The 13,797-nt window shown below is 44.0% G+C and overlaps 1 protein-coding gene across 1 annotated transcript in view; it reads right to left on the bottom strand.

Annotated features, from left to right (window-relative positions):
- Positions 1–13,797, bottom strand: part of LOC126424692 (mast cell protease 1A-like) — a 78,343-nt gene that overhangs the window by 18,802 nt on the left and 45,744 nt on the right. The window lies entirely within an intron of this gene.

Here is a 13,797-nt window from a genome sequence, read left to right on the forward strand (position 1 = left end):
GGACTTTAATACCCACTCCGAATTTTTCTTTTGTTTCCTTTACTGCTTGCTCAATATACAGATTGAATAACATCGGGGACAGGCTACAACTCTGTCTCACTCCCTTCCCAACCGCTGCTTCCCTTTCATGCCCCTCGACTCTTATAACTTCCATCTGGTTTCTGTACAAATTGTAAATAGCCTTTCGCTCCCTGTATTTTACCCCTGCCACTTTTAGAATTTGAAAGAGAGTATTCCAGTCAACATTGTCAAAAGCTTGCTCTAAGTCTACAAATGCTAGAAATCTAGGTTTGCCTTTCCTTAATCTATTTTCTAAGATAAGTCGTAGGGTCAGTATTACCTCGCGTGTTCCAACATTTCTGCAGAATCCAAACTGATCTTCGCCGAGGTCGGCTTCTACCAGTTTTTCCATTCGTCTGTAAGGAGTACGCGTTAGTATTTTGCAGCTGTGACTTATTAAACTGATAGTTTGGTAATTTTCACATCTGTCAACACCTGCTTTCTTTGGGATTGGAATTATTATATTCTTCTTGAAGTCTGAGGGTATTTCGCCTGTCTCATACATCTGGCTCTCCCAAGGCCGTCAGTAGTTCCAATGAAATGTTGTCTACTCCCGGGGCCTTGTATCGGCTCTGGTCTTTCAGTGCCCTGTCAAACTCTTCACGCAGTATCGTATCTCCCATTTCATCTTCTTCTACATCCTCTTCCATTTCCATAATATTGTCCCCAAGTACATTGCCCTTGTATAGACCCTCTGTATACTCCTTCCACCTTTCTGCTTTCCCTTCTTTGCTTAGAACTGGGTTTCCTTCTGAGCTCTTGATATTCATACAAGTGGCTCTCTTCTCTCCAAAGGTCTCTTTAATTATCCTGTAGGCAGTATCTATCTTACCGCTAGTGAGATAAGCCTCTACATCCTTACATTTGTCCTCTAACCATCCCTGCTTAGCCATTTTGCACTTCCCGTCGATCTCATTTTTTAAACGTTTGTATTCCCTTTCGCCTGCTTCATTTACTGCATTTTTATATTTTCTCCTTTCATCAATTAAATTCAATATTTCTTCTGTTACCCAAGGATTTCTACTAGCCCTCGTCTTTTTACCTACTTGATCCTCTGCTGCCTTCACTACTTCATCCCTCAGAGCTACCCATTCTTCTTCTACTGTATTTCTTTCCCCCATTCCTGTCAATTGTTCCCTTATGCTCTTCCTGAAACTCTCTACAACCTCTGGTTTAGTCAGTTTATCCAGGTCCCATCTCCTTAAATTCCCACCTTTTTGCAGTTTCTTCAGTTTTAATCTACAATTCATAACCAATAGATTGTGGTCAGAGTCCACATCTGCCCCTGGAAATGTCTTACAATTTAAAATCTGGTTCCTAAATCTCTGTCTTACCATTATATAATCTATCTGAAACCTTTTAGTATCTCCAGGGTTCTCCCATGTATACAACCTTCCGTCATGCTTCTTGAACCAAGTGTTAGCTAAGACTAAGTTATGCTCTGTGCAAAATTCTACCAGGCGGCTTCCTCTTTCTGTCCCCCAATCCATATTCACCCACTATGTTTCCATCTCTCCCTTTTCCTACTCTCGAATTCCAGTCACCCATGACTATTAAATTTTCGTCTCCCTTGACTACCTGAATAATTTCTTTTATCTCATCATACATTTCATCAATTTCTTTGTCATCTGCAGAGCAAGTTGGCATATAAACTTGTACTACTGTAGTAGGCGTGGGCTTCGTGTCTATCTTGGCAACAATAATGCGTACACTATGCTGTTGGTAGTAGCTTACCCACACTCCAGTTTTTTTATTCATTATTAAACCTATTCCTGCATTACCCCTATTTGATTTTGTATTTATAACCCTGTATGCACCTGACCAAAAGTCTTGTTCCTCCTGCCACCGAACTTCACTAATTCCCACTATATCTAACTTTAGCCTATCCATTTCCCTTTTTAAATTTTCTAACCTACCTGCCCGATTAAGGGATCTGACATTCCACCCTCCAATCCGTAGAACGCCAGTTTTCTTTCCCCTGATAACAACATCCTCCTGAGTAGTCCCCGCCCAGGGATCCAAATGGGGGACTATTTTACCTCCGGAATATTTTACCCAAGAGGACGCCATTATCATTTAACCATACAGTAAAGCTGCATGCCCTCGCGAATAATTACGGCTGTAGTTTCCTCTTGCTTTCAGCCGTTCACAGTACCAGCACAGCAAGGCCGTTTTGGTTAGTGTTGCAAGGCCAGATCAGTCAATCATCCAGACTGTTGCCCCTGCAACTACTGAAAAGGCTGCTGCCCCTCTTCAGGAACCACACGTTTGTCTGGCCTCTCAACAGATACCCCTCCGTTGTGGTTGCACCTACGGTACGGCCATCTGTATCGCTGAGGCACGCAAGCCTCCCCACCAACGGCAAGGTCCATGGTTCATGGGAAAGGGATTCAAAAACGATAGAAAGCAATGTGACAATGCTGTACCAGGTCGAGTCCAATTTAAAGAAAGTGAAGGAAAGAAACGCCTCACTTTCTGAAACAATGCAGACTGTGGAGTAAACAAATACCTCAGTATCCCAGAGAATGTAGGTACTGGAAGACCAAACTGTATATAAAGTTATGGAACCTGATGGATTCTCAGAAACTGAAGAGTTTCTCTCGATGGGACACGATGTAGAGAATCCAAGGGGAGAAACTGAGCAACCGTAAGTCATGGAGTCATTAATTCCTGTAGCAGAGAATAGTCTGAGTATCAGTAATAAGCGGCATATTTGTCAGAGTTTGGAGCCTAATACTGCACTGTCAGAGGCGTAAGATAGAGCCACTCCGAAGGAGTCTCATGCGGCACCAGGATCTGCACCCAACAGCGGACAGAACTTCGAGGAAAAGCACTTCTTCTCGCTGAGCAGTTTTGCCCGGTGAGCGCCATCCCAACCAAATCCAGCGGAGAGATTCACGTGTCAACTAGTTAAACTTTGTCGGACCTACTGTAGTAAAAGACATGGCAATTGGGATGAGTAGGTCAAGGAATTCGAGTTCACTTTTCTCATTATTTAAACGAGAAGCCTCCAACCAAAATTTTAACCCTAGAGTGGGCTCGCCTATGTTTAAAGTGCACCAACTAGAAAAAACATTCTCTTCTTTTCTTGTTTTAAAATTGCCGCCCCGTACGTGTTCCTTCATTATTGCTTCAGTTAACACAGTAACTGAAACTTCCTGGTAGATTAAAACTGTGTGCCAGACCGAGACTCGAACTCGGGACCTTTGCCTTTTGCGGGCAAGTGCTCCACCAAGCACGACTCTTCAGCTTCTGTAAAGTTTGGAAGGTAGGAGACGAGGTACTGGCAGAAGTAAAGCTGTGAGTACCGAGCGTGAGTCGTGCTTCGGTAGCTCAGATGGTAGAGCACTTGCCCGCGAAAGGCAAAGGTCCCGAGTTCGAGTCTCGAGCGGGCACACAGTTTTAATCTGCCAGGAAGTTTCATATCTGCGCACACTCCGCTGCAGAGTGAAAATCTCATTCTGGAAACGTCCCCCAGGCTGTGGCTAAGCCATGTCTCCGCAGTATCCTTTCTTTCAGGAGTGCTAGTTCTGCAAGGTTAGCAGGAGAGCTTCTGTAAAGTTTGGAAGGTAGGAGACGAGATACTGGCAGAAGTGAGCTGTGAGGACCGGGCGTGAGTCGTGCTTCGGTAGCTCAGTTGGTAGAGCACTTGCCCGTGAAAGGCAAAAGTCCCGAGTGTGAGTCTCGGTCCGGCACACAGTTTTAATCTACCAGGAAGTTTCATATCAGCGCACACTCCGCTGCAGAGTGAAAATCTCATTCTGGAAACACAGTAATTAGTTGTGTTTTCATGTGCTCAAGTGAGCAGCAGATGAACAGCGAGCTAGTTGAGAAAAAAGTTGAGGTGTGTACAAAAAAATGACCCAGATTCCGAGCTAGCAGCAGTCCCACAATGAGGCAGTTATTTATGAGATAATTAGTGATCAAAAATAAGCAGTTGGCAGGTATTTAACGCAACTGTTTTGTTTAATGCCTGTAGTGGGACATAATGGCGGGGTGACATTTGCATGCGGCACCAGCATAACATTATGAAAAGCTTATTTCGTTATTGTTTAATTAAACAGTGATACATCTCATGTAACGTAATTTTATTATGTCATTGTTTAATTAAACTAAGATTAAATGTGACTTTGCTCATACATATTTACCTTGGCAACTTAAAGACAGCTATTCTTTACGCATGTACAAAGTACACTACACGCCCAATCGTGTTACGAAAAATGGCGCGACTGTTCGAGGGTTAATAAATCAGGAACCAGAGGACAGGATTAGAGAAATGGTTGCGTTGCCATTGCAGCTGTTGACTCAGCACAGGCAGGTCATTGCGGAGATTACTGCCAGCATCAGGAAAGAAGCACTGCAAGAGCAAAGAACGTGAAGCAGCTTTTCCTCTACCCCGACCAGAAGGTACTGGTGAGAAATTTAGGTGAGTTTGAACGTGGTGTTATAGTCGGCGCACGATCGATGGGACACAGCATCTCCGAAGTAGCATAGAAGTGGGGATTTTCCCGTACGACCATTTCACGAGTGTACCGTGAATACCAGGAATCCGATAAAACATCAAATCTCCGACATCGCTGCGGCCGGGAAAAGATCTTGCAAATACGGGACCAACGACGACTGAAGAGAATCGTTCAGCGTGACAGAAGTGCAGCTCTTTCGCAAATTGCTGCAGATTTCAGTGCTGGGCCATCAACAAGTGTCAGCATGCGAATCATTCAACGAAACATTATCGTTATGGGCTTTCGAAGCGGAACGCCGAGTACCCTTGATGATTGCACGACGCAAAGCTTCACCCCCCGCATGGGCCCATCAACACCGACATTGGACTGTCGATGACTGGAAACATGCTGTCCGATCGAACGAGTATCGTTTCAAATTCTACCGAAGGTATGGACGTGTACAGTTATGGAAACAACCTCATGAATCCATGAACCCTGCATGTCAGCAGGGGACTGTTCAAGCTCGTGGAAGGTCTATGGTGGTGTGGGGCATGTGCAGTTGGAGTGATATGGGACCCATGACACGTCTAGATACGACTCTGACAGACTACACGTACGTAACGATGCTGCCTGATCACCTGCATCCATTAATGTCCATTGTGCATTCGACTGATTTGGGCAATTCCAGCACGACGATGCGGCAACCCACACGTCCAGAATTGCTACAGTTTGGCTCCGGGAACACTCTTCTCAGTTTAAACACTTCCGCTGGCCACCAAATTCCCCAGGCATGAACATTATTGGGCATATCTGCGACGCCTTGCAACATACTGTTCAAGAGAGATCTCAACCCTCTCGTATGCTTACCAATGTATGGACAACCCTGCAGGATTCATATTGTTCAGCACTACTTCAGACATTAGTCGAGTCCACACCACGTCGTGTTGCAGCATTTCCGCGTGCTCGCAGGGACCCTATACGATGTTAAGCAGGTGTATCAGTTTCTTTGACTCTTCAATATATATTCAGACACACGTTAATAGACACTGCTTTGGCCTTCTATATGCAGAACTGGCAGCTGACCTAACTGAGGGCGGGGGTTGCAGTGCCATCGCTCCCGTTTCCACAGAATGATTGAATTACAAATTGTTGTGTACATAGTTCCGCGTAGTCAGCGCATACACAATTTTCCCACTAGAGCGCGCCCCGCTAAGCACAACAGCGAAGGCGCAGCGCTCGTCCGTCTCCGCACTACGAGATGGCGCTGCCATAGAGACAGACCAAATTCTGCTTCCACCAATCCGCGTATTAATATGTAACACAGCCAATGAGATTGCTGCTAACGTAGAACCTTTTCTCCTTGCAGATCACACTCGCGCAGTGATACATGAATGTGCGAGGTATTATAACGAGTGTACAGACCTCCAATTAGTCAGTCTCCATTTGTCTGCACCAGTCTGTACCAGTCTGCATTTGTCTGCATCAGTCTGCACCAGTCTGCATTAGCCTGTACCAGTCTGTACGAGTTCTACATTTGTCTGTACCAGTCTATAGTCAAGATTCAGACTGCGCCTAATAAGATTACCATATTCCTGTACATAGCCATGAAGATAAATGTATGGGCACTTTTGTCAAGTATCAGAGATATATGTGAGAATAAGATTAACGTACCAATACCAAAGGAACTTTAGATTGTCAATTGTAAATAGCATCCAGAACCAAGTTAAGTAATTTTTATACTTGTTATTATTTTAATAAATGTGTGTGAAAATTAATCCAGTTCTGTTTAAAGTTGGTCACTGTCAATCCGCTACTCTAAGCGTGCAAGTGCCATTTCTATTGTCTGACCTAACGGCAGAAGATAAACACGCCACGATAAGACCACGAGACATATTGCTGACATTCGCCTACTTCATTAGAGTAACAAGTCAAATAATCTGATGGTGTGTGTGTACTGAAGGTCTTACAGTACGCACACCACACAAATTTTGGCCTTTTCTGCATGATCTTCAAAGGTTGTCATGCCACCATGCTGCTCGGCCAACATGAGAAAAATGGTTGCTTTTACTCCAACATGTTGATCATCCAGTGTAACTGAGTCATGCCAACACCATGTTCGTTGAGAAGAAGCTGAGCAAACAGTTAGACACTGTAAGAGCCCAGTAATGACCCTGTGCTTGTTAATTTGCATTTTGTACACGAAGAGTCCCCCCCCCCCCGCCCCCCCCACCCCAATGAACCATGGACCTTGCCGTTGGTGGGGAGGCTTGCGTGCCTCAGCGATACAGATGGCCGTACCGTAGGTGTAACCACTATGGGGGGGTATCTGTTGAGAGGCGAGACAAACGTGTGGTGTGGACCCTGAAGAGGGGCAGCAGCCTTTTCAGTAGTTGCAGGGGCAGCAGTCTGGATGTTTGACTGATCTGGCCTTGTAACACTGATCAAAACAGCCTTGCTGTGCTGGTACTGCACACGGCTGAAAGCAAGGGGAAACTACAGCCGTAATTTTTCCCGAGAGCATGCAGCTTTAGAGAGCTGCATCAAACGAGTCTCTGGACTGAAGACCACAACAACAACAACACGAAGAGTGGGATGTTTCCGCTGCATACTCCAGCTATTTTTTCATAAAACAAATGATATTTTCATCCATCAATTAGCAATAGTAATGAATCGTTCCCTGCATGCAGTACTTTTTTAAGAACATCAGATAGATTAGGGCTGTAACTATTGTTCTGGGCGATTCCGTTCTGGACCACTGTGGGCATTCCATCTCTGGGCTGCCATCTCCTTCTCTTCGTTCATGCTAGCTGTTGTGTGAGAAACATGTCACACAGTTGCTGGAGTGTGATCCCAATTCTGAGCAGTTCGTTACTTGCTTGGTTTTCTATGCAACTTTCATTGCTTAATTTGGTTATAATCCGTAGCCTGTTGTGGTAATGTAATCTTTGAGTAACGTAATCTAGGAGTCGCCCAGAATAGCAGAGTTTGTTGCAATTTCTTCATACATTCTCCCACACTTTTTGGTACCTCCTCACAGTGTTAACCTCATTTTGTAGTTTCATTTCAGTTTTAGAGAACTTTGTCCTCTGGCAATTTTCTTATGATTTATGTCAGTCATTAGAGCAAATAAATATCGCGTAATCTTAGTCTTGACTTAGGTTTCAAGAGCCTTTAAACTGTCCTACAACTTTTCCACGGTTATGTGACCCAATAATGATAAATACAACTAAGTATGCTGTTCTCAGTGTGACAGCGTTGTAGTTGTACAGACTCAAAAATCATTCTCATATTACACTATGTGATCAAAAGTATCCGGACACCGCCAAAAACATGTAATGTGTGGTAGGCAGACATCTGTCCAGACCATCAGACAGGAATTCCAAACTGCATCAGGATCCACTGCAAGTACTATTACGGTTAGGCGGGAGTTGAGAAAGCTTGGATTTCATGGTCGAGCGGCTGCTCATAAACCAGACATCACGCTGGTAAGTGCCAAGCGACGCCTCGCTTGGTGTAAGGAGCGTAAACATTGGACGATTGAACAGTGGAAAAACGTTGTTTGGAGTGGCGAACCACGGTACACAATGTGGCGATCCAGTGGCAGAGTGAGGGTGTGGCGAATGTCCGGTGAACGTCATCTGCCAGCGTGTGTAGTGCCAACAGTAAAATTCGGAGGCTGTGGCGTTATGGTGCTGTCGTATTTTTCATGGAGAGAGCTTGCACCCCTTTTTTTTGCGTGGCACTATCACAGCACTGGCCTACATTGATGTTTTAAGCACCTTCTTGCTTCCAACTGTTGAAAAGCAATCCGGGGATGGCGATTGCATCTTCCAACACGATCGAGAACCTGTGCATAATGCACAGCCCTTGGCGGAGTGGTTACACGAAAATAACATCCCTGTAATGGATCGGCCTGCACAGAGCCCTGACCTGAATCCTGTAGAACACCTTTGGGATGTTTTGGAACGCAGATTTCGTGCCAGGCCTCAGCGACCGACATCGATGCCTCTCCTCAGTGCAGCACTCCGTGAAAAATGGACTGCCAACCCCCAAGAAACCTTCCAGTACCTGACCGAACGTATGCCTGGAAGAGTGGAAACTGCCATCAAGGCTAAGAGTGGGTCAACACAATATTAAAATGCAGCGTTACCGATGGAGTGCGCCAGGAACTTGTAAGTCATTTTCAACCAGGTGTCCGGATACTTTTGATCACATAGTGTATTTAGTATAGGTAACAAACATTGCCCTCACTCGTCTTGTTCGACTGTAAATCTTTTTATTAATCAGGGAGAGCGGTGTCGATTTCCTACCAGATTATAAGTTCGCTGTGTGTTGTTTCACAATAATGTGCCTAACAACGTTGCAGTATTCAGATGTAATAAGCTTTCACATTGCATACATACTGTATGTCGACCATTCTCGAATTTTCGTTGATGTGACATTATTGTCACACATCACTCAGTGATATTGTTTCGTTCTCTGCAACTATTTGGTGGTTGTTTTATTGAGAATACTGGACATTTGGGGCTTGGGAGAAAATGCTTTGCTCACACTGGCAAGATTCCCTCTGGAAGTGGTCTCAGGGCCCTGTTGCCTGCAGAAGGCACTCAGTCAATCTCATTATGAGAGGCGGACCTTCCCAGGGAAATGGGCAGTTCCGTCAGAAGTGAAGTTGCACCCTGTTTTGGACTTTGGTCAGCAGAGGTGACGCATGGTCGAGCTGAGTGCAGAGGATACTATGCCGCCACTACAGTCAGCACAGAATAATTGGGTGTGACACTTTGGATTTTCCTGCATGAACCTCAAAGTTCGATGCACTATGGTGCCACCAAGCCAGCATAAGAAAAACAAGTACTTCTGCTCCAAAATTTTTGTCATCCGGTCAGAATGAGTCGCACCACCACCATACTTGGCATGAAGACGTAGTCAACTGAGGACAACGTGCTCCCATCCAGTACTACCCTTGTCTTTCTTGGTTGGTTGGTTGGTTGATTTGGGGAAGGAGACCAGACAGCGTGGTCATCGGTCTCATCGGATTATGGAGGGATTGGGAAGGAAGTCGGCCGTGCCCTTTCAGAGGAACCATCCCGGCATTTGCCTGGAGTGATTTAGGGAAATCACGGAAAACCTAAATCAGGATGGCCGGACGCGGGATTGAACCGTCGTCCTCCCGAATGCGAGTCCAGTGTCTAACCTCTGCGCCACCCCGCTCGGTTTGTCTTTCTTAATGTCTGTTGTGTACATGAAGAGTGGAAAGCTTTGGTGCATATCCTTGTCTTTTCGTGAAATAAGCGGTATTCTCGCGTGTCACGTTGGTACCAGCATTGAGCTGCCTCTTCCATACGGAGATTTTTTTGGAATTAAAGACTTGTGAAGGAAGATCTACAGGGTGGCGCACGAAATGTGTTACCAATTGTTTCTTTCACAATTTACGACGCACATTAGATACCCCGCTGGGATCTCTACAGCAGTACCGGCAGAGCTTGGGAAAACAAATGAGTTACGAAATGGCGTGTAATTCACGATACTGCCGCTAGGAGACTAGTAAGCAGCAATGGCTGACAATGGAAGACTGACAACACAGCAACGATCGGCAATTGTGTTACTTTTTCATGAAACGAAAAGCCTTGTTGTGGCTCAGAGGCGCTTTCTACAACAGTTTAATGCACGATGGGTCTCTTGCAAGAAGACCATCCACAGGTTGTACGATAAATTTGAACAGGAAGGAACAGTATTGGAAGCGAAGCGACCTCTGCCTAAGCCTGTTTGTTCGCCGGAGAATATTGAAGCGGTACGAACTGCTGTACAGAGAAGTCCCGGGAAATCGAGTAGAAAGGCAGCAGTGCAACTGGGAATATCCAGACGCTCCGTTCAACGCATTCTGAAAAGTGACCTCCATATGTACCCATACAAGATGACCTGTGCACAGAAGCTCACTGAAGAACACAAGCAGCAGAGACTCAGTGGGCGGAGGATAGGGAAGAAACTCTCAACAACGTTTGGTTTTCAGACGAGGCGCATTTTCATTTAGGCGGAGTGGTTAACAAACAAAATGTACGCTTTTGGGCCACTGAAAACCCACAAGTGCTTCATGAACGACAACATTATGCTCCGAGGCTTACAGCGTGGGCAGCAGTTTCCAGTCACGGACTTATTGGACCTTTTTTCTTTAAAGAAACAGTGAACACCGAGCGTTATTTGAGCATGCTTCGCAATAGCTTCATTCCACAGCTTCTTGCTACTGCCTTGCCCTTCAGCACTCGCATAAACCACTGAAAACCCACAAGCGCTTCATGAACGACAACATTATGCTCTGAAGCTTACAGCGTGGGCAGCAATTTCCAGTCACGGACCTATTGGACCTTTTTTCTTTAAAGAAACAGTGAACACCGAGCGTTATTTGAGCATGCTTCGCAATAGCTCCATTCCACAGCTTCTTGATACTGCCTTGCCCCTCAACACGCAACATGCAAGATGGAGCAAGGCCACATACTGCAAACACTGTGTTGGAGTTTTAACTTGAGCATTTCGACATGCGGATCATTTCACTCAGGTTTCTAGGTCGCTTCAATGATGGACAAAATTGGCCCCCCAATAGTCCAGACCTCAATCCATGTGACTTTCTTTTTTGGGGGGGTACCTAAAGGAACAAATTTTCCCGAAACGTCCATGTGGTTTAATGGACCACAGAAGACTTATTCTTCAAGCATGCAGTGAAATTACGGAAGACATGTGCCATAGGGTAATCACTAACTTCAGTGTTCGTTTGAAGGAAGTTAGGAAACGAAATGGTGGACATATTGAGCATGTGCTGAGTTAGAACAAATCTCCATGGACGGCTCTTCATTGTAGTATATATTCCTTTCAGATTGTATTGACAATGAAGTTTATATTCAAAACCAAAATGGTAACACATGTAGTTTCGCAGTCATTAATCGCTTCCCGCCATGAGAGCTATTCGTTCTTCGCAGTCATTTGGTGCTGATGGGCACACAGATTGCTGATTTTGGGGAAATGTAAGTGTTGCAATGGTGGCAGCACGATCCATATTCTCAACATTTTGTTGTTTGCTTACTTTACCACTCAACTTGGGTCGCTTAGTTTTTTTTTTTTACAGTTTGGGCTTCTTGTTACATACTTTTTGCGAGATGCCCAGATGAGCAGACCATTTAGTGCTTTTACCATACAGTCAACCGTACTTTTTGGCACATCCCCAAAGTGTCAGGGATATTTTGTTTGATTTGAGTTTTAGAGAAGTTTGTTCTCTAGTAATTTTATTATGATTTATGTCAGCCATTGTAGCAAATAGACCTCTGGTAACTTCAACCTGACTTAGACTTCAAGAGCCTTTAAATTGCCCTACAATTTTTCCATGGTCAGGCGACCCACGAATGATAAATATAACTTGGTGCAGAACTAAGCTTGTTGTTTTGACTGTGGCAGCGTAGTCTTGTGGTCGGTGGTCAAACTCAGTCCCGTCAGTCATCACCGGGCAGCCACTTTCAGTTAAACTGTCCTCCCTTGTACGAGAATTACATAATGTGTGCACGAATACAGGTCGCAACGCCAGAACGACGACATATGGAACTATGGGTCTGATTGTGGGTCGATCACGAATAGCCAAAACGGTTGAGGTGACCTATTGTGTAAAGTGGTAAATGCAGGGTAAATGCAGGTTTGAATCCCAGACTCGCACAAATTTTCACTGTCGTCATTCACTTATTAAACTGATGGTTGTTCATATTCACAGCTGCTAATACGTTTCACGTATTTCATGACAGCTGCAGTAGCTGCAGTGCCTGTTCCATCAGACATGCAAGCATGTCCGGAAAATGACATCATTTTCTTGAGGAGGGTAGGACGTCAAAAATTTAAAAATATTCGATTTTTAAAAAATATGCCTATTTTGTAGCGCACATCTTACTGAATACTTTGCTGTATAAAACATATATATTTGAGTGATTATAAGGCACGTTATTTGGTCTTAAGTTTTCCAAGATGCAGTGTCAAAAGGAAGTGGATCATGGTGTGGCTACCAAAGGTCAAGTGCTGATGGTGAAGAAGATTCTCACAGGAATTCCCTACCAGCTGCTGTAATGGAAGCCATCAAACCTCTAATCAGGGATCTTGCAAATGAAAACTTATTGAAGAAATCCCTTCATGGCGGTACCCAAAACCCAAAAGGAGGTTTTAACCAAGGTGTATGGGAAAGATTGCCAAAAACCGTTTTTGTTAGGAGAAATGCGCTTTCTATTGGAGTTTATGATGCAGTTTAATGTTTTGATGCTGGTGTGAAAGCAGGAAATACGTTTTAGAGAAAATGGGAAGTAAGCCCAGAGTGAACCGCATCAAAGCTTTGTTTGTGATAGACAGAGAGCTTGTACTGAAAGCAGGTAAACCATTTTTGCAGGTGATAAAATCAAGGAGAGTGCAACATAGGAATGTGAAAAGGAAGGAAACTGATTTAGAAAGTGAAAAATAATCTGCCTATGTTGCTCGACAGTTTTAAAAGAACACAAAATTATGTAGTTAGGAACATGTAATAGCAAAAATAAAGATCTTATTACTTTAAACTTGGTATTCTTATCAAACACAAATTACTTAATGCAAAAAATTCTAGAGTTTCATACACCTGCAAGTACGGTTTGTATGCTGTACCAAATTCATTTAAGAATCTTTCTTACTTATGAAGAAATGTGTACCTATAGCAACAAATGCAGCCAATAGTAAGTGAAAAATGATCAAATTTCACATGAAAAAAATTATTTTGTTATGTTTTTGAACTTCCACTGTTATGATTGTGAATCCTGAGTTCTTCTTTGTCATGCTGACAAAGTTTTATGAATTTATTTGTGTAACTATAGACAGTGGAAATTAAAATGTCCTGTGGTGCCTCTCCTGCTCCAAGTCGGCCCGTTCGATGTCCTACCCCCCTTAACAACACAAGCAATATCGTTAATCATCAATCTCTTATTTTACATTAAAAGTAACAAGCACTGCACTCGCTCATCTTGTTTGACTGTAAATCTGTTTATTGACAACGGAAAACTTTGTCGATTTCCACTAGTATTAAAGTTTATCGTGTGTTGTTTCATGACTACTTGACTAACGCCTTGCTGGACTCACGTATAATAAGCAGCAACTCTGCATACATTGCTATTATTAACAGACTTTTAGCCTTGTGTGTGAATCGCAAAATATCTCACACTCATCAGAAAATAACATTCTTTTGTGGGATGTGCCATTTGGAAATGTACCGACAAAGCACGGTGGGTTGCAACTAGCTGCTCTATGT

Source organism: Schistocerca serialis, chromosome 10, assembly GCF_023864345.2.
Source record: "Schistocerca serialis cubense isolate TAMUIC-IGC-003099 chromosome 10, iqSchSeri2.2, whole genome shotgun sequence".
Classification (NCBI taxonomy): domain Eukaryota; kingdom Metazoa; phylum Arthropoda; class Insecta; order Orthoptera; family Acrididae; genus Schistocerca; species Schistocerca serialis.